The 19,414-nt window shown below is 47.2% G+C and overlaps 1 protein-coding gene, 1 long non-coding RNA gene and 1 pseudogene across 2 annotated transcripts in view; 1 reads left to right on the plus strand and 2 right to left on the minus strand.

Moving 5' to 3' along the window:
• Positions 1-571: 571 nt before the first annotated feature.
• LOC120663074 lies at positions 572-1,431 on the minus strand. Its single transcript, XR_005670299.1, has 2 exons — positions 1,327-1,431; positions 572-748 (listed from the first exon to the last, which is right to left on the minus strand). It is a non-coding gene; the product is annotated as an uncharacterized LOC120663074 (long non-coding RNA).
• A 1,330-nt stretch (positions 1,432-2,761) lies between these two features.
• LOC120663066 (disease resistance protein PIK6-NP-like) overlaps positions 2,762-19,414 on the minus strand; it is a 53,357-nt gene continuing 36,704 nt past the window's right edge. Inside the window, exon 3 of the mRNA XM_039942101.1 lies at positions 2,762-2,897. The gene's annotated coding sequence lies outside the window, so the exon portion shown is untranslated. The remainder of the gene's footprint in view (positions 2,898-19,414) is intronic.
• Positions 16,241-19,408, plus strand: LOC120663071 (annotated as a pseudogene).

The raw sequence follows: 19,414 nt of genomic DNA on the forward strand, positions 1-19,414 counted from the left end.
TTTAATAATTTTCTATCTACCACTAAATGTAAGAGCATCCTAAGATAGCCATGGGGAAATCAAAAGTTCAGCATTACTGTAATATACTAAAAACGAAAAGAAAAAAAATTTCTCACACAATAGATTCGTATTTTCATAAAAGTACCATCAAGACCTATAGTCTATGACGATCTTTGTTCCTACGATGCAGCACTATTCAAATATGAGAACATTTTTGTCATGGAACTGACCGATGGGCTTAAAACCATAAGAACGATGGGAACAAAACGAAATGACCAAACAGTTAAAGTGTTACAACATCTCAGCAATGTGAATGGGTAGCCCCTCCTCCTTTTTTTCTGGGCTTGGGACCAGCTATGCGAAATTAAGTGTTACTTCAAGTTGCATAGGCGGAGTTCCCTACCCACCCACCCAAAAAAAAGAAATATAGAAATAATGCATTTTTTGTAGTTTTTAGGTTTTGCATTTTTTTTTCTGGTTTTCTGTTTTTTTTTGTTTTTTCTAATCTAAGCAATGAACCCAAAAAAAGAAATATAGAAATAATGCATTTTTGTAGTTTTTAGGTTTTGCATTTTTTGTTCTTTTTTTCTTGTTTTCTATTTTTTTGTTTTTTCTAAGCTAAGAAGCAATGAAAGTACATGGACCCACAAAGATAGATAGGAAGGCCCCATTTGCGCCAGGTCACACATAGTGCCACAATTCCAACGTGGTCAAATTAAGTCCTCCCATTGAGCAAGCCAAGCTGGACCTGCGAGAGGGCAGAGAAGGTGGTCAAGAAACCTAAAATCTTCCACACGCTGAAACCAACGTTAATGAGCGACGAAAGTCATCGGAAATGGAACTCGACACAAGAACGGATCGGACATGTGCAATACTACTGAACGAAATTTGATATGCCGAGGATTGGCTGCCAAGAGATTTAATTTGTGTATTAATGCAATTATTAAAGATCAATAAATAGGGTATAATGCGGCATGCAATCTAACCTACCAAAGCAAAAACATTATAGTAACATATTCATGGCATAACATCCAAGAAGATGGTAGAAAAAGAATAAAATAAAACAGACCGAGAAGTAAGAGAATCTTCATCAGATTAGTAAATTGGACCTTTTCCTTAATTATATGTATACCTGGAGGAAGTAAAATACAGTCTGTTTGCCAGCGAACTGAGGAACATTGAAAACACGCATGCTAGTAACTGATTCCCAGACGGACTATTAACGTGGAAGAAGGTAGTGCAACGGAAGAGACCGAAGAAAATGAAACAGATGAAGTAATAATAATGTAGAAGTAGAATGCAGGGGGCCGAAATGAGTGTGCTTACATGTATGCTACGGGAAGGAAATAAGGATGACTTGCGTCCAACCGATTCAAGCGCTTGTGGGCTCGGCTCCTAACTCTGTGGCAACAACCTCACACAAATCATCACCATCCTTGGACTGGAAGCGGGAAGGAATTCGATCATCAGTATAAAAAAAATAAAAATTGTTGAATTTACATACGAACCCGAGTGAGCAGAGCATCTGGTATGTACCTGATCGCCGATTTGATCCGTTGAGTGTCGCATCATTTGATCTTCATCCCATCGATGGAGATCGAGTTCGAGGCTGTTGGGATGGAGTTGTGCTGCGTGCCTCAGCTCAGCCTCTGCTTTCTCCACGTCATCAGGAGAGGCACCCAAACAGGCGACATATACTTTGACGCTGCGAAGCGAAGGGAGGCAGTGCAACCCCAGGCTGCGGCAGCTACCGTTCGCATCCTTGTATAGGGCCCTGACGGGAACCTGAAACTCGAGGTGTTGGAGATTTGGCATCACGGTTGGTGGGACTGATCTGCTGGAGGACTCGTCCTCTGTGCTGGAACCAAAGGCTGCCAGAGCACCCTGCTGCGTTCCATCCCAGAGGCTAAATGAAACACAAGCCGAGTCCTCGTTGACCACAAACTGCACCATCCAGCCCAAGAATCTGCAACGTCGCAACTTCTGGAAGAAGCCATCGTCGGCAATAACAACAGTTGCAGACCGAGGCGTTGACAGATCGAGCCGACGGAGCTGTGGCAACCCGCCCACGGCTCGCAGACCGGCCTCGTCTATATCATCCACAAACAAGTCCAAGATGCATAGGCTGGGGAGACGTGCAGGGTTAACCCATGATGGCAGCCGACGGAACGCTACACTTTCTACTATCAAACTTTGGAGATGCTGTGAAAGCACCACCCTGTCCCACTCCGCCCATGAGGCTTGTGGAGATGCTGTGAAAGCATCACCAAATAGTGATAGATGCTGGAGCTTGTGGAGATTCCCTAGCGACTGCGCTAGATCCGACTGCACCGTCCCTTCCAAAGAACCATTAATGTGAAGCACTATGAGTTCGCTCAGGTTGCCGAGGGCCTTCACAAATTGCCGCTTGGACTCGTGATTCAGCTTGTCGATACATATATGCAGCTCCTCCAATGACGTCAGCTTCTTCAGCAACCCATCCGGCGCGCGCGTATGGTAGCCACGTAGGCAGACCAGCTGCGTTAACTGGCAAACACCAGATGGCAGTACCCGTATGCCAGATCTGTCCAAGTCAAGTATCTGTAGAAACTTGAGCTTTCCTATTTCTTCCGGGAGCTTATAAATACCACGTGTAACTTGTATCCCAAGGTACCTCAAATGAAGTAGATCTCCAAGGTGCTTAAGAACCTGCCAGTCTTTAAATACCATTTGCGTATTGCATCGCTCTAAAGCTAGCACACGCAAGAGTTTAAAGCTTGGATGCAAGACCCAACTTCCAATATCACACCTAAAGGCAACCAATGACCTCACTCTTGCCGTGCCCGTATCATCTTCCTGCTGGGTTAATTGCTTCATCACTCTGTTCTGGTGAGCTAATCTGCGCACCTTGTTTCCTGAAGGTGACGTGACTTTGTCATCATTTGAGATAGTCACAAAGTTTTCTTCGTATGACAAGCCACGGATGAGATCGAGCACCATGTCATGAACGTGGCACGCAGATATGACCCCACCTTGGTCCTCATCCCTGACTGCCTGGATCATGCTTCTATTTACGAGCTGATTGAAGTATTCCTCCCCCCGCTGAAACAAGCTGGTTCCTGTTTTCTTCTCCACGAAACCTTCAGCTATCCATCTCCATATCAAACTATCTTTCTCAATGGAATAGTCTTCGGGATACACACTTAGATACAATAAGCAAGTCTTTAGATGCATAGGCAGATCATAGTAGCTAAGAGACAATATCCACTCAGTATCTTGTGCTTGCTGGCCATCATTACCGCGATAGAAACCAGGAGAGTTGCACACAGCAAGCCAGTCTTCCCTTTTTTTACCTTAAAATTGCATGGGCGGAGTTCTCTACTGCCCCACCCGAAAACTAAAGAAATATAGAAATAATAAAAAATTTTGTAGATTTTATTGCATTTTCTTGGTTTCTTTTATCTTTTTCCCTTTTTTCTGCAATGCGAAGAAGTAATCAAAGACAGAAAGGAAAAGCTCGTTTGCGCCAAGTAACACCTATCGCCACCATTCCATCATGCTGAAATTAAGTCCTCCTATCGTGCAAGAGGCCGAGGGGAAGGTAGTCAAGAAAAATAAAATACACTCGGTATAGCACACGCTGCAACCAACGTTATGAGTGACGAGGCCACGAAGGTCACCGGGAAATCGAACTCGATCAGCCACAAGAACGGATAACACAAACGCACGTATGTAATGTTGATACTACTGAACAAAATATATTTGTACTGGCTGCCAAGAGATCACCGGAAGAGCAATAAATACGGTATATATAATGCATCGCGAAAGCTAATCTGGGCAACAATTGAAAACATGCTAGTAATCGATTCGCTGATGGAACTGTTATGAATCAATGTGAACATGTGACTCTGAATGTGGCTAATTAAATAAAAGAGGGAGAACAAAATCAGGGAGTTCACATTGCGTGACATCCTCCTCTTCCTAGAAATAGGAGGTTACCCTTTGTGTATGTAACAATAAGAAAAGAGAACGAATAATACAGAAAGAACTCTCTCTTCCTGTTCATGTGTGCTATGTTCATGAGTGTGTGAAAAACCCTGGTTTCTAACACATTGTCAGCACGAAGTTCTACATGAGCTAAAGAGGTAAGAAGGTAAGAAATCAGTTCTTATGCACACATAGGTGATGAACAGCATCACCAGTGGATGCGCAAGCACCCACGTAAGAACATGAACACTAGTGTGTTTTTGGCACATCGGTAGCATCCGGCAACGTGAAGATGGCTCTGCCGCCGTTGCTGTCCATCGCCGGAGACAACTAGGGGCGATGCAAGAATGGCTCTGCTTTCGGTCGTCAGGCCGCCGGGGAAGCCCCGCCTCGGCACAGGCTTGACCCGGCAAGCACTGCCAGCGTAGCTGTCGATGTTTCGATCCGCCGAATTGTAAATTTGCATTACATGTCTAGCTGGGATAGTGCGCATGAAAACACAAGGATTTATGCTGGTTCGAATGGAATGCTCTACGTCCAGGTCGGCCACTCGCGTTATCACGCACAAGGTGTGTGTGTCTAAGAACTGAGGTGAGCTCAACAACTTGTCAACGGATGCAGTTGCGCAGAGAGCTCTGTCCCGGTCACGGTCATGCCATCCCTTTTATATGTGGAAGAGGTGGAACGTTACAAGCAGGAAGAGATAGAAAAGGAGCAAGCTTGTAGACGGGGTTGTCGTACATCGTCGTCCGTGATTGGGGGAGGGGGAGGGGGAGGGGGTGAGGGGCATCCCGCCGTGTAAATTCCTGCGCTGAGAGCTCATGATGATGCTTTTGACGTCATGGGCGGGCGGCTACCCGGTCGCATCAGCCGTTTTAGGATTGTGGCATCCCTAGTGTAGCCACGTCCCGGGCCGTCCGGGTGGCTGACAACACGTGTCACTGTGGCACTCAGGGTGCATGTGCCGCCCCAAGGCGATGTTGACTCCGGGCATGAAAAGGATCTTTGGATGTCGCCTAGAGGAGGGGTGAATATGTGTTATTAATTTTTTTCAAATTACAGCACTTAAAACTAGATTCAGTACACATACCGGTCAGACAGGTCAGCTAGACTGGTCAGACCGGTCTAACACTTAGTGAACAAAACAAAACAGGCCACCGGTCAGACCGGTTGGAGTGACCGGTTAGACTGGTCCTGTGATGAACCTGCCTAAAGATCAGAGTTTCTCCCCTTCTTGAATTCTAGCACAAATACAACTTGAAGTAGTTCCTCTGCAGGTGATATTGAGTGTATTCAAAATCCCTGCATACACGAAAACACTACAACCAAGTAGATCGAGCGAAAGCACAAAGTAAAGCTAGAATACAAAGTAATGAGGCAAACAAAAGTGGAGACACATTGATTTGTTTTCCAAAGTTTGATTCACCAAAGTGAATCATATGTCTCTGTTCTCCGTTGAGGAACTCGTTAGGCGTGAGTCTCTTTCAACTCGATCCCTTGTGTTGGGTCTTTTTCAACCACTCCTCATTTCCACTATCTTGATCCTTTCCACCAAGGGGGCAAGATCATGCCCGCACAGACTTGCCACTGCTCACCACACCGTCGGAAGCTAGCCGGCGACGCCTAGCCGTCTAGGAGGCTCACCTCCAAGAGTTACAAATGCAAATTGACTTTTTGATGGAACCAAAAGTGCTCAAGCTATGTTTGCTCTCAGCTGCTCGAAATAGAGCTCTCACAATGGTCACTTTGCTCACACACACTCAATCTCTCAACCCAAAAAAAAAGATATGCAATCCATTTAGGACAACTCATAAAGAGTGTTGGGGAGAGCTAGCTGGTCAAGAAAATGTCTCAAGAAGCTCAAGAATAGCCAGAGAACCAGCAGCCCACGCAAGAGGGGGCCAAGGGGTATAAATACCTACCATCCAAAAATTAGCCGTTAGAGCTGTCAGTGCTGACCGGTTCCCCAGACCGGTCTGGCCTTGAGACTAGCTGTTACACCCCGACCGGTTAGACCGGTCCCCCAAACCGGTTAGGGTCAGAGAATCCCAAACCAATGGTAAAAGGCTCCTTTTGGTCCATCAAGTCAAGACTTGATCATCCAAGAGGTACTAAGTTATTTCTTAGAGGGTAATTTAACTATTTCCCACTCTTACGGTTGGCACCTGTTCGTTTGCCATCCTTCCAAACGAACTTAATTTTTTGCCATCGTCCTCTGCCCGAAGCTAATCTTTTGCCATTTTGTCCGAGGTGGCGCACCAGATCAGTTAGCCAGAGTGGAGGGGGCACGCGAAAAGACCACCCTGCCCTTGCCTTTCTGTCCCTCCAGCTCTCTCTTTCTTCTCACCTCCGCCTCCCTCTTCCCAACGGCCCGTGCCCGCCATGAGCACCTCCTGGACTGAGTATTGTGGCCGTCCATTGGAGGGACACGGCGCACCTCCTAGCGTGCTAGCCACCATGCCACCACACCTGGACAGGCCCACGGCGTCGGCGCCCGCCGAGATCCAGGCGTGCATACAGGACCTCATCGAGCGGGGCGGTGTGTGAGCGTACATGCTGTGCTCGGCTGCGGCAACGGGGCGCGGCCGTGGGCGGGCAAGATCCCCCACTCCCCGTTGACCATATCGACAGCACGCGGATCCAGACCCTGCATTGTGCATCGACGTCTCGCCCTACCATGGCGCGGGCTGAGCTCGGAGCCGGCCGTACGCAGCGAGCTGTGGTGCAGCACGGCGGAGCAGAGCGGGCAACATGGGCGAGACGCATCACAGAGCGAGCAGCGGAGCGGCGAGCGGCGAGGCGACCAACGGCGTGGGGCGCCCGACCACGAGCGAGCGGCGTGCGGCCGCGAGCGAGCGGCATGTGACGTGCGGCGAGCGGGCGAGACGCGGTGCAGAGCCAATGGCGGGGTGGCGAGAGGTGAGGGGAGCCGCGGCGTGGGCGAGACGCGGTGCAGAGCGAGCACCGGGGCGGTAAGCCGCGAGGGGAGCAACGGCGCAGCGCGCCCAGCTGGGAGTGAGCGGTGTGCGGCGAGCGGGAAGGCGGTGAGGCGCTAGCTGCAGCAGCTGGCTTCTTGCTTGGAGGGAGGTGTCCGGACTCCGAACGGTGCAGGTGAAAGGAAGGAGAGGACGGAGGTCGAAAAATATGGGGTCCCACCAGTCATAGTGATAGAAGGAGAGGGAGCAATGTGTGCTGGGATATGGTGGGGGCAAAGGGGTCTTTTCGTGTGCCCTCTCCACTCTGGCCAGCTGATCTGGTGCGCCACTTCGGATAAAATGGCAAAAGATTAGCTTTGGGTAGAGGATGGTGGCAAAAAATTAGGTTCGTTTGGAAGGATGGCAAATGAGCAGGTGGCAACCGTAAGAGTGGCAAATAGTTAAATTACCCTTTCTTAGAGGTTTTCTCTCAGGATCCTCACTTGGGTAACCTATGAGCACTTTTGACCGAGTCAAATAATCAATGTTGCATCCCTCTTGATAGTATAGCATACTTATACTCAAGATTAAATATAAATCACAATTCAATCACTTGAGCCTTGAATCACTTCAGTCTTGCCATACTTTGACTTTGTTAATCTTGGGACTTCAACATTGTATTTTGTCTTGAGCAAAACCATACTTGAGCTAGTGACTTAGAATTCCCACACATTTGAAAAAAATATATCCTTGGAACCTCGAGTCACTCCATAAAATGTTAGATGCATTGCATTACTTCTCCCAATGATGCTTAGATATGATACTTCGAAAACCCCACGGATACTAGCAACTTCACCCTAGCAATTCGCACATGGTAAGCCATCGCTTCAACAAAGCTTGCTTAGTCCCTCGCACTAGTCATCTCGATTGGTTTCTTTATCACTTACCCTTGCCACATTGAGCTAAGCTTTGCGCATCAACAATGAATTCCATTTGAACTTTCTATTTGATTGCTTGAGCTTGATCATTTAAGTAATATTCAATATCTCAAGCTTCCAACAATATTAATGACTTAAATACAAAATATGCTCATACGATTGTCTCGCTTTGCAATCATACCATCTATCAATCACTTCTCAATTTATGTGAAGCCATAGATAGGAAACATTTGTTGTTATTGCATGGAACCCCTGTTTCTATTTTCCTTCACATTATGCATGACTTTCAACGATATTTTCCCTTTGTTTGATTCTTCATCACATGAGCTAATGACAATGATTGATTTGCAAATAAATCCCTACTCATGACAATCTTCAACAATATAGTTCTTTAATCATATTGTCAATCAACTCATCAAAACCCATTAGGGCCTAGATGCACTTACAGGGCACTGCGCCTGGCCCGCCTGACCCTCCTTCCTTCCTATGGAGGCTATCTCCAGTGAGGGCCAGGCAAAGCATGCTCGTGGTGTCAGTTTTGGATGACCGGCACCCTATACACGGGGACGGGGGACGGGGGGAGGTACTCGTTTGACTCTGATTTCCAGTACCAATACGAACGAGAAAGCATGGCCCATCGATCTTTTAGACCTTCGGAGTTTGAAGCTAGAGGTGTTAGAAAAGTTACCACATGGATAACTGGCTTGTGGCAGCCAAGCGTTCATAGCAACATTGCTTTTTGATCCTTCGATGTCGGCTCTTCCTATCATTGTGAAGCAGAATTCACCAAGTGTTGGATTGTTCACCCACCAATAGGGAACGTGAGCTGGGTTTAGACTGTCACGAGACAGGTTAGTTTTATTCTACTAATGACTGTGCCACGATAGTAATTCAACCTAGTACGAGAGGAACCGTTGATTCACACAATTGGTCATCATGCTTGGTTGAAAAGCCAGTGGCGCGAAGCTACCGTGTGTCGGATTATGACTGAACACCTCTAAGTCAGAATCCAAGCTAGCAACAGGTGCCTATGCCTGCCGCTCGCTCCGGCCCACATTAGGGCGTTCGCGCCCCAAGGGCCCGTGCCATTGGCTCAGCCTGTCCGACTAATGTGCCGTGGCAGGCCACCTCGAAGCTCCCTTCCTCACGGGCGGCGGACTGAATCCAATGCGGACGACTTAAATACGTGATGGGGCATTGTAAGTGGCAGAGTGGCCTCGCTGCCACGATCCACTGAGATCCAGCTGTAACACCCGAAATCATTTTTTTTAAAAAAAATAAAAGTTTTAATTTCAAAAAGACCTTTTTGCCTTGTTAAAAAAATGTATCTTTTTACTTCTGTTAAAGAAACAAACATCTCCCTCTCCCTCTTTCTTTTCCAGCCCAGCCCAAACCCTCTTTTTTCCCCTCCCTCCCTTTTTCTCCCGCAAAGCCACCTGGCCCAACTCGCCTCCCTTTTGCTCTCTCTCACTGCCAGGTGGGACCCACATGTCGGACCCCTCTTCTTCCTTTGGCCACCCAGCTCCCCACTACCGCGCGCACTGCCGCTTGCCCGAGTGCTTGTGCCCGTGCCCGCTCGCGTCCATCTCCATTTGAGCCAGCTTTGATTCCTCCATCAGTGCCACCACCATCCCCCCGCCTCCTCCCCTCCCTCGGTCGTAACCGTTGCCGCCATTATGGCCATCAAGACTGGTCATCGAGCTTTGTCGCCCCCTCTCTTTCCCGGCCTTCCTTCTCCCTCCCTCGCCCTATAAATGGCACACCCGAGCTCTTGCCTCGCACCTTTCCCTGCTCTCGAACCTTGCACCCCCTTTCTCTAACCTGTAGCACCGCCGCACGCCGCGTCCGGAGTGACGTCGTTGTCGATCTCCCGCACCACCATGTCTCGTCGACTTTTAGCCGCCTCTGGAGCTGCGCGCCGTGGTGAGGATGCCCCAAGTCCCTTTTCCCCTCTTTCTCCCGCACCAGCGCCACATCAATTCCTCGCCAGAGCACACCGTCCGTCCCTCACCATCGTGAGCTCCACTTCGGCCACCGCAACGCCTCCCCGACCCCTCAATCGGCTTCCCCGTTCCCTCCTCTTCCTCTTCAGCCTTTCCCTGGCCCAAACCGAGTCCAGATGGCCGATTCCGGCCATCCGCCGTGCGACACTCACTACGTACGCCACGAGTTCGCCCGAGCGAGCCGAGCCAAGCTACTAGCACCGCCCATTCGAGCCGCGTGCGCAGAAGAGCTGCCCAGCCCCACCCCGAGCCTCTCACCTGAGACGTCGCCAGGGGCTGAGCCTTTGAGCCGAGCCGACAAACCGTCCTCCACACCGTCGGATCTCAAACCGACAGATCGGATTCAATCAAATCCAAGTCAATACCCTTGGATATTGGTCAACCCTTGGTACTTTTGCAAAAGGCCCCTGGGTTTTTTGATAATCAACCCACAGTCCATCCCAGTTCAAAAGTCATTACAAACAAGTCCTTTTCTTTCTGTTTTCACCCCTACACTTCTACAAAATCCAACCCACCATCCATGGACCCCTATTTTGCAAGCTAACCCCTGAAGTTTAGGTTTAATTTTGTTCTATCCTCTAGCTTCTTTAGATCTAGTCCCTGGAAGTTTTGTTTCTTCGCAAAAAAGCCCCTGGAACCATGCTTTAGCCATATATTTCTTGTTTTAACTCTAATTTCAGCGATCCTTGCGCTCACGCGATCCTCGCAAGGCGTTCAACAGCTTTATCACCATATCCTTCTATGTTTTCACTTTTTTATGTATTGTTCCTTATTTTGTGCATATTTTGTTTGTGCGATCGTGTAGATGACACGTCGTTCGAGGGAAATCAAGAGCAGCAGTTCAAAGAAGAGCAACAACAGCTTGTCAAGGAAGGCAAGTGGACTTCTCTCCCTGTATATTCCATTTTGTCCTAATAATAGCATTATAATTCAGTTTACTTTATTGTTGAGTTGCATAAATTTGATAGGACACATATTAAGGACTTTACCGAGTATTTTACCCCAAAACCTTGAACACCGAGTTTAATGTATCTGTTGGGTAGAAATGCTTAGGTTCTTAACATTGGGGATTGTGATATCATAATCTTTGGAGAAATGTTAATCATGCTTTATTCATGCTGTTATATTGTGCTTAATTACAAGATTATATGGCTTTAATTAGAACATGGAGAAGCACCCCAGGAAAACAGTACAACCACAAGAACCACATGACTCTGGTCTTGGCTAATTAATTAGAGACTCTAGTTTGAAGCGGTCTTACTGAAAGGGTAAGAGGGGCGGCGGTTGACAGGGTATAACCTGGTCCTCTTGGGAAGTGGGCTTTGCTAAGACACTATGCCCATTAGGGAGGTTTATGCTGCTACTGCTCCGAAATCCTTAGCGAACTACTTCTTACTAGGGAATCTTTGTAAAGGACTTGTCGCGTCCCTATGCAATCACACCTCGGAAGTGTGGTATTGTGCCTGATCAGCACAATGTGGTTGGGTCCAAAGTTCTTTTGAACTTTTATGCGACTTGTGGTGAAAGTGTACAACCTCTGCAGAGTGTAAACTGATATATCAGCCGTGCTCACGATCAAGAGTGGCCTGGACCCTCACATGATAATCGAACTTGAAGAATAATTTAATTTGTGGTGCTAAGGCTTTATAATGTTGGATCCTTTATGTTTATATGCTTAAGTGGGTTGGTATAAACTTACATCTAATAATTAGGTGCTTGCTAATAAAATTTGACCAACTAAAATGTCGCTCGCGCCGCCCCCGTCCTTTAGCAGTCGCTCGCGCGTGAGAGAGGGAGGTAGAGAGAGGCCGGCCTCGAGCGGCGCGGGGAGGTAGAGAGAAAGAGGGAGGGAGCGAGAGAGAAAGAGAAGGAGGAAGGGGAGAAAGAGGCCGCGCCGGCTCCGCCCGCCGGCCGCCGCGTCGAAGGCCGCGTGGGTCGGATCCGCCGCCGCACTTGCCATTGCGGGAGAGAGAGGGGGAGGGAGGGAGAGAGAGAGAGAGAGAGAGTTTGGTTAGGGTTTGGCTGGGGTATGGGTTTTTAATGGACTCGGTCCATTAACTGAGGCGGGCTGTTGTAAATGGACCGTCTCTGAAAATATGACGATTAATTGAGACGGTCACGTTAAAATTGACCGCCTCTGTTAATCGTTTTTCTGAGGTGGTTTTCGTAACCGCCTCAGTTAATAAGAAATAACCACCTCTGTACAGAGGCGGTTATTTTTTGTGCCTGCCTCAAAGCTCCTAAAAAAGGTCGTTGTTAACCTGTTTTTGTTGTAGTTAGACATAAGCTAGAATGATGAATCAACTGTCATGATTAAACTTGGGCTTAAGATCGAATGTACACAGTTTTGTTGATGATGTGGCACAATGTGAGTTGAGAGAAATCAAAGTTAATGATGCTTAGTGGGGAGCTTCTATATAGGTTTTATAGATTATAGTGTTCAAAGCACTATTTTTTCTTTACAACAAGATCTTGATGGTAAAACCACACTTGTGTTTGGATGATACTCTCTCTAAATCATTTTTTTATTCAGTGGAACAAATATCTCATGTTCAAAGTAAAAACTGTTCTATCCTAAAAAAATTACTGATGTTTAGAACAAATGCTTCACGATCAAATAAAAAATGTTCTAGCTTCACAAGAAAGTTTTCCAATATTTAGAAAAATAAGAAACTATCCATGATGGATCTTGTTTTGTTGCATGTAACACAAAGTTGAAACATATGTAAAAGCTGGTCTAAGTTTAAGAGAAGAACGAATTTGAAGTTTCAAAAAAGATCTACACACTTTGATTTTTGTTGACATTTGTATGCGCATAAGAGCAAAACAAGGGAGGACCCGACTACACCGAGAGGGCTCTCGATTTAGGCACCGAGGGAGAGGCCCCTATCTTCTTCTCCTCCCTCCCCTCCGCCCCCTCCATCCACTCCCGCCGCAGACCTCCCCTCGCAAGCGTCACCTCTGATGCTGGCGAGGACCACCGCTCCAACCCCTCCCATCCCCTCCAACCCCATCAGCCTCCACCACTCGTCCTCGCCGTTCTCCACCTCCTTCTGCCCCTGCCACAGACCTCCCACTCGCCGGCATCACCTCCGATGCCAACAAGGACCGCCGCTCCAATCCTCTCCCTCCCCTCCCCTCCCCTCCCCTTCGCTCCAACCCCGTCCGCCTCCACCGCTCGCCCCCGCCACCGCTAACACTACCCACACGACTGTTCCTCCACCACCCTGCCGGCAGTGCCATCGTTGCTGGCTTTGCCGCTCATGCCCACCTCCTCCGCCTAGTTGGCTGCTACCCACGACCATCTCTCTAAAGCCACCGGCCATGGAAACTCCTCAACCCCGAACCATTGCCACCCGCGCTCGGCGGCGACCAACCGCTGGTCGCTTCGCCCACAACCCGCCCGATTGTTCCACCCACCTCCCACCGAGGTACTTCATCTGATTTGTTACTTTTGTTTACCTCGATTGATACTTTACGTTGTTGTAATGGGAGGGGCCCTCGATTTGGCTCTAAATCGAGAGGTCTCTTGATGTAGCATTATTCCGCTATACTTTTTTTTTTGAAACCTCTGCCATACTTTTCTCTATACCTTATTTTATATGAGAGAATGACGTGGATTTATTTCACTTATTACTTCCTGCATCCTAAAATATAAGTAAGTTTGTTCTAGATCAAACTATTCTAACAAAGTTTATAGAATACTAGTAATATTGCACGTGCGACACGCACGTGCTATGTTTTTATATTGTAAAGAAAGTTGTGCAGGATCTGATTGGTTTAATTTAGAATTGTGTCCCAAGCAATCGAGCTCCACAATTCCTTTACTTTTTACAGAACTTTCGATGAAGCCTGATAATATTTGGTTACAAATACAAAATTGTAAACTTAATATGCAACATTAAGTACCTATGTTTTTAATCAAGCCATAGCTGCCACTGGCCCCGAAGAAATAGATTATCCTGCTGCACTTTTAATGAAGAACCTAATGGACAGAATTCACCAGTAAACAATCAAATAATAGCATGACTAAGCCATCCATATCTATCATGGAGAAAAATATGTTACCATAAGCATGGAAGGTCAGAAAAGGTAGATAATTGGGTACTGCGAAAAAGCCAAGTTTCTTAGTCCTTGAAACTGAACACCATAGGGTGCCTCACATTTTCATACTACTCGAATTCTGAAGGTAATCTCTGAGAACATTGGATACTAAAATAGGAGCCGAAACCTATTAACTGCAACAGCCAAAAGAAAATTCAAGAGTACATTGTGTAGACAAACTAACTTCTGTACGAAAAAGAAACTTTGTGTTTTTTAAAGTATCTGAAACATCAAATGAGTAAAACCATGGACTGATCTAACAATACAAGTACACTTTCATTGACAGTTCAAGGTGGCCACAGACGCACCGTACCTGAGAAGTTACCGCACCACCTAACCTGATGAAGTGCTCATCTTTAGATGATTAGGAGTACTAAAAATTGCTGATACTTCAGACATCCATTAGGTTTCTTCCAAAAAATGAACTATTTAACATGGTTTAGTTGTACTCAGGATGGGATTAACTCCAATAAAATAATGAGATCTGAACGTATAGCTTCAAAAATATCTCAGAAACTTTCACTGGTAAAATAAATCATATAGCTTATTTGATACAAATGCATAGCTTCTAAACAAATTCTGGAAAAACATAACAATGATAACTTCTGGATATCCATAATCTGAATTTTGGATCTGGTACATTGAACATTGCAGATACTGATCCCTTAAATATGATTGACTGGAATAGAAAGGAACTATGAATTTTATTCTCATACAATAATTTACGTTACTTTCATTTAACCAAGGTTCTTTGTTGTCTTACTGTAACAATGCATCAATTTTGAACAGCACGATTAAACATTCAGAATGAAACAAAACGCAGCAGTATGCAAAAGTGGACGATAGGAGACAATACCTCTGGTGCAGGACGGTTGGGACTGCAGTGGACAGAGGGCCACCCTGCCGGAGCAAACAAGGATGAGATGCTCGCGGATTGGAGGGATTGTGCTGATGTGAGGTTTCAGTGCAGTTATTAGCAATCAAGAAGGCAGCGATAGCGAACAACTCTAGATCCGTATGATGCATTCCAATGCAAGTAAAACGAAACAATATAAAAAATTGGAGGATCACTGACCTATGGAAGGAAATCCTGGAGGATAAGGAGGAGATCAGGATGCCGACACCGCCGAATTGAAGGTCATGGTTGCCGAATTGGAGGCAAAGAGTTCAGAGTTGCTCGTGGAGAGGGGCGAATTAGTGGTGCCACAGGATGAGCTCGGCAGGGGAGCGGGAGGGAGCGCGGCGAGTAAGGGACGGGATGATAGGGGAACGCAACCGAGGATCTGGGCGACGAGGGACTTGATGGCGTCGGTGAGGGACGGGCGCGGGCATCGCTCGTCCGCCACCGGTGGAGAGCGATCCGCCGAGGCCATGGATGGGGAGCAGAACGGGGAGGGGAGGTTGGAGAAAGGGCGAGGGGGAAAGCAGAGGGTGGCGAGAAGCCGCAGAGGAGGAGAGGGGCGGGATGCTGGCGGTCGAAAGCTAGAGACAGAGAGGTCTTCCGGTGTGGGACGGGGGACCTACCGCTGCCGCCGGCCTTTCCCTCGCGCACGACGCTGTCGGCGCGCCGCGTCGTGCTGAGCAGCGGCGGCGGCGGCTTCGGCACCCGCGCCGGAAGCGCATACCTGCCACCACGGGATGGGCGGTCCAGGTCGTCAAAATCGCCGTAGTCGGACAGCGAGCGCGCGTCGAGCTCGGAGCCCTCGTCGCACGTCGACGATGGGGTCTCCATCCCACCGCTGCTCTACTTTGCTCTGCGCGGTGAAAAATGCCTTCGCGCCGGCGTGGCGGAGGCGCCCGGCAGGGTACAGCGGCTCGGTGGAGGCGTGGTACCACGAGGCGGTAGCCTTCACCGCGGGAAGGGTACGCGGGCGGGTATGTTCGGGAGCGGTGGAAAAAAAGTCGACCTTTTTTTTCCAGAAACTCGCTAACATGTGATTTTCATGGGTCTCCACCTCCTTCCACCTCCCTCGGCCTCGACAGATAGGTCCGGCATGAGGGGTATGGCGGACCCAATTTGGATGAGAAATGTTTTTAATTATTTTCGATCTTTATAGTATATAAAGAAGAATAAGAGAAGTTGTAGGATAATTATTGGGAAACCTCGACGAAGTTGAAAAAGGATAGGAGAAGGTAGGAAGAAAAAAGTACTGAATAAAGACAGAACTCCTTAAAAATCAGGGTGTTCCTAGATATGTCAACACCAATTTTTTTACATAGTCTGTTTGAAATGTTAAAATTTTTGCAGACAATAATTTATTTTTGAGAAAATCGTTCCCGCGGAACCAGGCCCCAAACCAAAGAGGCAAAGTGGATAGAGCTCCCCCACTCCACTCCAATGGCCGCCACTCTCCCGCACTCACATCTCGGCCTCCACCTCCCGCACCGCACCCCCGACCCCTCCTCCCGCCGCCGCCATCGCCTTCGCCTCCCCTCCCTCGTCGCCGCCTCGCGCCTCCAGAACCCCACCACCGCGACCCACCCGGTCCTCCCACCCCCGGCACCAGCCCCCTCCGCCGCCCTCCTCGCCGCCGAGGGGGCCTCCCTCGCGCCGCGCCGGGAGCACCGATTCCCGGGCTACGTCTCCACCCCAACAAGCTCCGCCGCCGCCGGTGGTCTCGCCGAGGTGGAGGATGCCGTCCTGCGGCGCGCCCTGGAGGTGCGCCGCGCGGTGGCCGCCGAGGTGCTCGTGGCGGCGCTCAGCGGCGGGAAGGTCGGCGGCCTGACGTACATCAATAACCTCACGGCGCTGATGGGGCCGTTCGTGGACCGCATCGTCATCGAGGCCGCTGCAATGCGGCGGGACCGGACGGACCTCGCGCATATGTCCTTCAACGCGCGGGCAAAGGTGTACATCCAGGAATCCGGTCTTGTCGAGCTAGTCAAGTAAAGATCCCAGCTTTGCATTCCTTCATCTGTTTCCTCGGTTTATTTCTGTTGTGTCTGCACAAGAACTGTGATAATTCCACTACCAGATGCATTGCCAATCATAAATTTACAATTTATATAGTTTATACACGTGCAATTCTCCATTATAATTGAGATGATTGCATTGCATACTTTAGGTGGTTCAAGCACAATGCTATGACATATCCCCAAATTGCCAAAGTAGTTTGTTCGTGTTCTGGTGATTTGGGGAGAGTAAGGATGATCATAAAGTGGCTGAGGTCAATTTATGTAAAAGGAGATTTTTTGGGACGTGTCCTTGCCAATGGTGGATCCTTTTTGAACAGAAGCTTTGAAGAATTGGAAGAGATTATTGACTATCTGGAAAGCTGTGGTGTGAGGAGAGACTGGATTGGTTATGTGGTCAGTAGATGTCCACAGCTGCTGAATCTGTCCATGGATGAGTTGGAGACAAGAGTGAGGTTTTATACGGATATGGGAATGGATGAGAAGGATTTTGGCACTATGGTCTATGACTATCCAAGAGTTCTTGGATTTTTAAGCTTGGAAGAGATGAACAGTAAGGTGTTTTCTTTACATTTAGTTTAAGTTCTGTGCTATTTTTGTTGCACACGGTACGTTGGCAGGATTGTTAGCCTCATTTGTTTTATGCAGTTCATTTTTTGTTCATTGCTACGAAAAGAAGAGTTGATCTTCAGAATGGTTGAAGCTCTATTTATTTTTGTACTCTAGGAAAAAAAGGGTGAATACAACTGACTCGCAGTATGTCTTTCCCCTACTAATATTATGCATCAATGTGCTGATGAGCAATATGTGGTCTTATGTCTTGAGAGTTCCATATGAAATAATTTATCTACTTTGAAGTGTGAATTGATAAAGAAGTAAGGAACTCATTTACTAACCCTCCTTGTTTCTTTTGGAAGGTCTCTGATAACTACTGAGTTAGTTTAGATATTACATTCAGTTCTGAGTTAGTTTAGATATTACATTCAGTTCCTTGACTTCTATTTTTCTAGTTGCTAACGAAATATCATTCTGGGTCACAGGTTCAATATCTCAAAGAGTTTGGTTTGAGCAACGAAGAACTTGGGAGGCTACTGGCTTTCAAGCCACAACTCATGGCCTGTAGCATTGAAGAAAGGTGGAAGCCTCTTGTGAAGTATCTGTATCACCTGAATGTTTCATGGGATGGCATGAAGCGAATGCTGCTGGTCTAACCTACAATATTCTGTCTTGATTTGGAGACAGTGATAGCACCAAAGGTAACTTCATACTAGCTTTGAAATATATTCGCGTCTTTTAGCTGTTATGCGCTTTTCAACTTCTCGTATTCACAGAAAACTATTATGATCATCTAAGCTCCTCCTTGAAAATATTTTGATTTGTGAGACTTCCTCTTTAAATCTCCAATAGGACTAAGTGTTTAATTATTTCTGCTGTGTGCTACTGGGGTTTATAGATCTTAACGCTCTGAAGTCTGGTAGTTTGACTCCTCTACCTCTATGCAAACATCTGTCTCAGGTACAATTTCTACAAGATATTGGTGTAAGGAGTGATGCAATCGGCAATGTGCTTGTGAAGTTCCCTCCAGTAGGGCTCGTCCCTCCTGTTCCTTTTTTTAAAAAAAAAACTTTGGCAACATATTTTCAGTTAAATGTGTTAGGTATAAATGGTGCGTTTGTTTCCAGATTTTTTTACTTTTACATATTCCTTCTACTATTCCATCTGTCTTACACGTGTGCAAACCAAAGGTTATATTCCTGTTGACAAAAGGTGGAGTAAAACAGGATGACATTGGAAAGGTTATTGCTCTGGATCCACAGCTCTTGGGCTGTAGTATTGCACACAAGCTAGAAGTTAGCGTCAAGTACTTCCGGTCACTGGGTATCTACCACTTTGTGCTCGGTCAGATGGTTGCCGACTTTCCAGCACTTCTCAGATACAACGTGGACATCCTAAAGCCAAAATGCCAGTACTTGAGGCGTGTAATGGTGCGACCACTGAAAGACCTCATCGAATTTCCACGGTGAGTTGGAGTTCATTGTTTGCATCTAAAACAAAGATATCAATACCTAACTGATGCTTTGCCTTTGTTGTCACCGTCACCCTTGTACCTCGCCTCTGGATGGTTTTCAGGTTCTTCAGTTACTCCCTGGAGGACAGGATAGAGCCTCGGCACCAAACATTAGTGGCCAACAGGATCAACATGAAGCTGTGGTACATGCTGACAGGATCTGATGAAGAATTTACACAGAGGGTGCGGGAGGCCGTTGAGAGGAGAGCGAGATTCGAAGCTGGAAAAGGTGCTGGGGAGACATTTTCAGATGCTGCAGAGACATCCAAGGAAGAAGAAACTAAAGCAGGAGCAGCATACCAAAACAGCATAGAGGTAGATTAGATAGATGATATATATGTAGTATTTCTGCAAAAATCTGAGCAAATCATGCCTCCTTGCCATGTACATGTTCTGAAGGGGAAAATAATTACAGGTATTTTAGATCTTTTTACTGTAGACCAGAATGTAAAACTACTATGCTTGTAATCTATGAAGAGTTAACAAAGATAAAATTATAGATATTCT

Source organism: Panicum virgatum, chromosome 2N (genome assembly GCF_016808335.1).
Source record: "Panicum virgatum strain AP13 chromosome 2N, P.virgatum_v5, whole genome shotgun sequence".
Classification (NCBI taxonomy): domain Eukaryota; kingdom Viridiplantae; phylum Streptophyta; class Magnoliopsida; order Poales; family Poaceae; genus Panicum; species Panicum virgatum.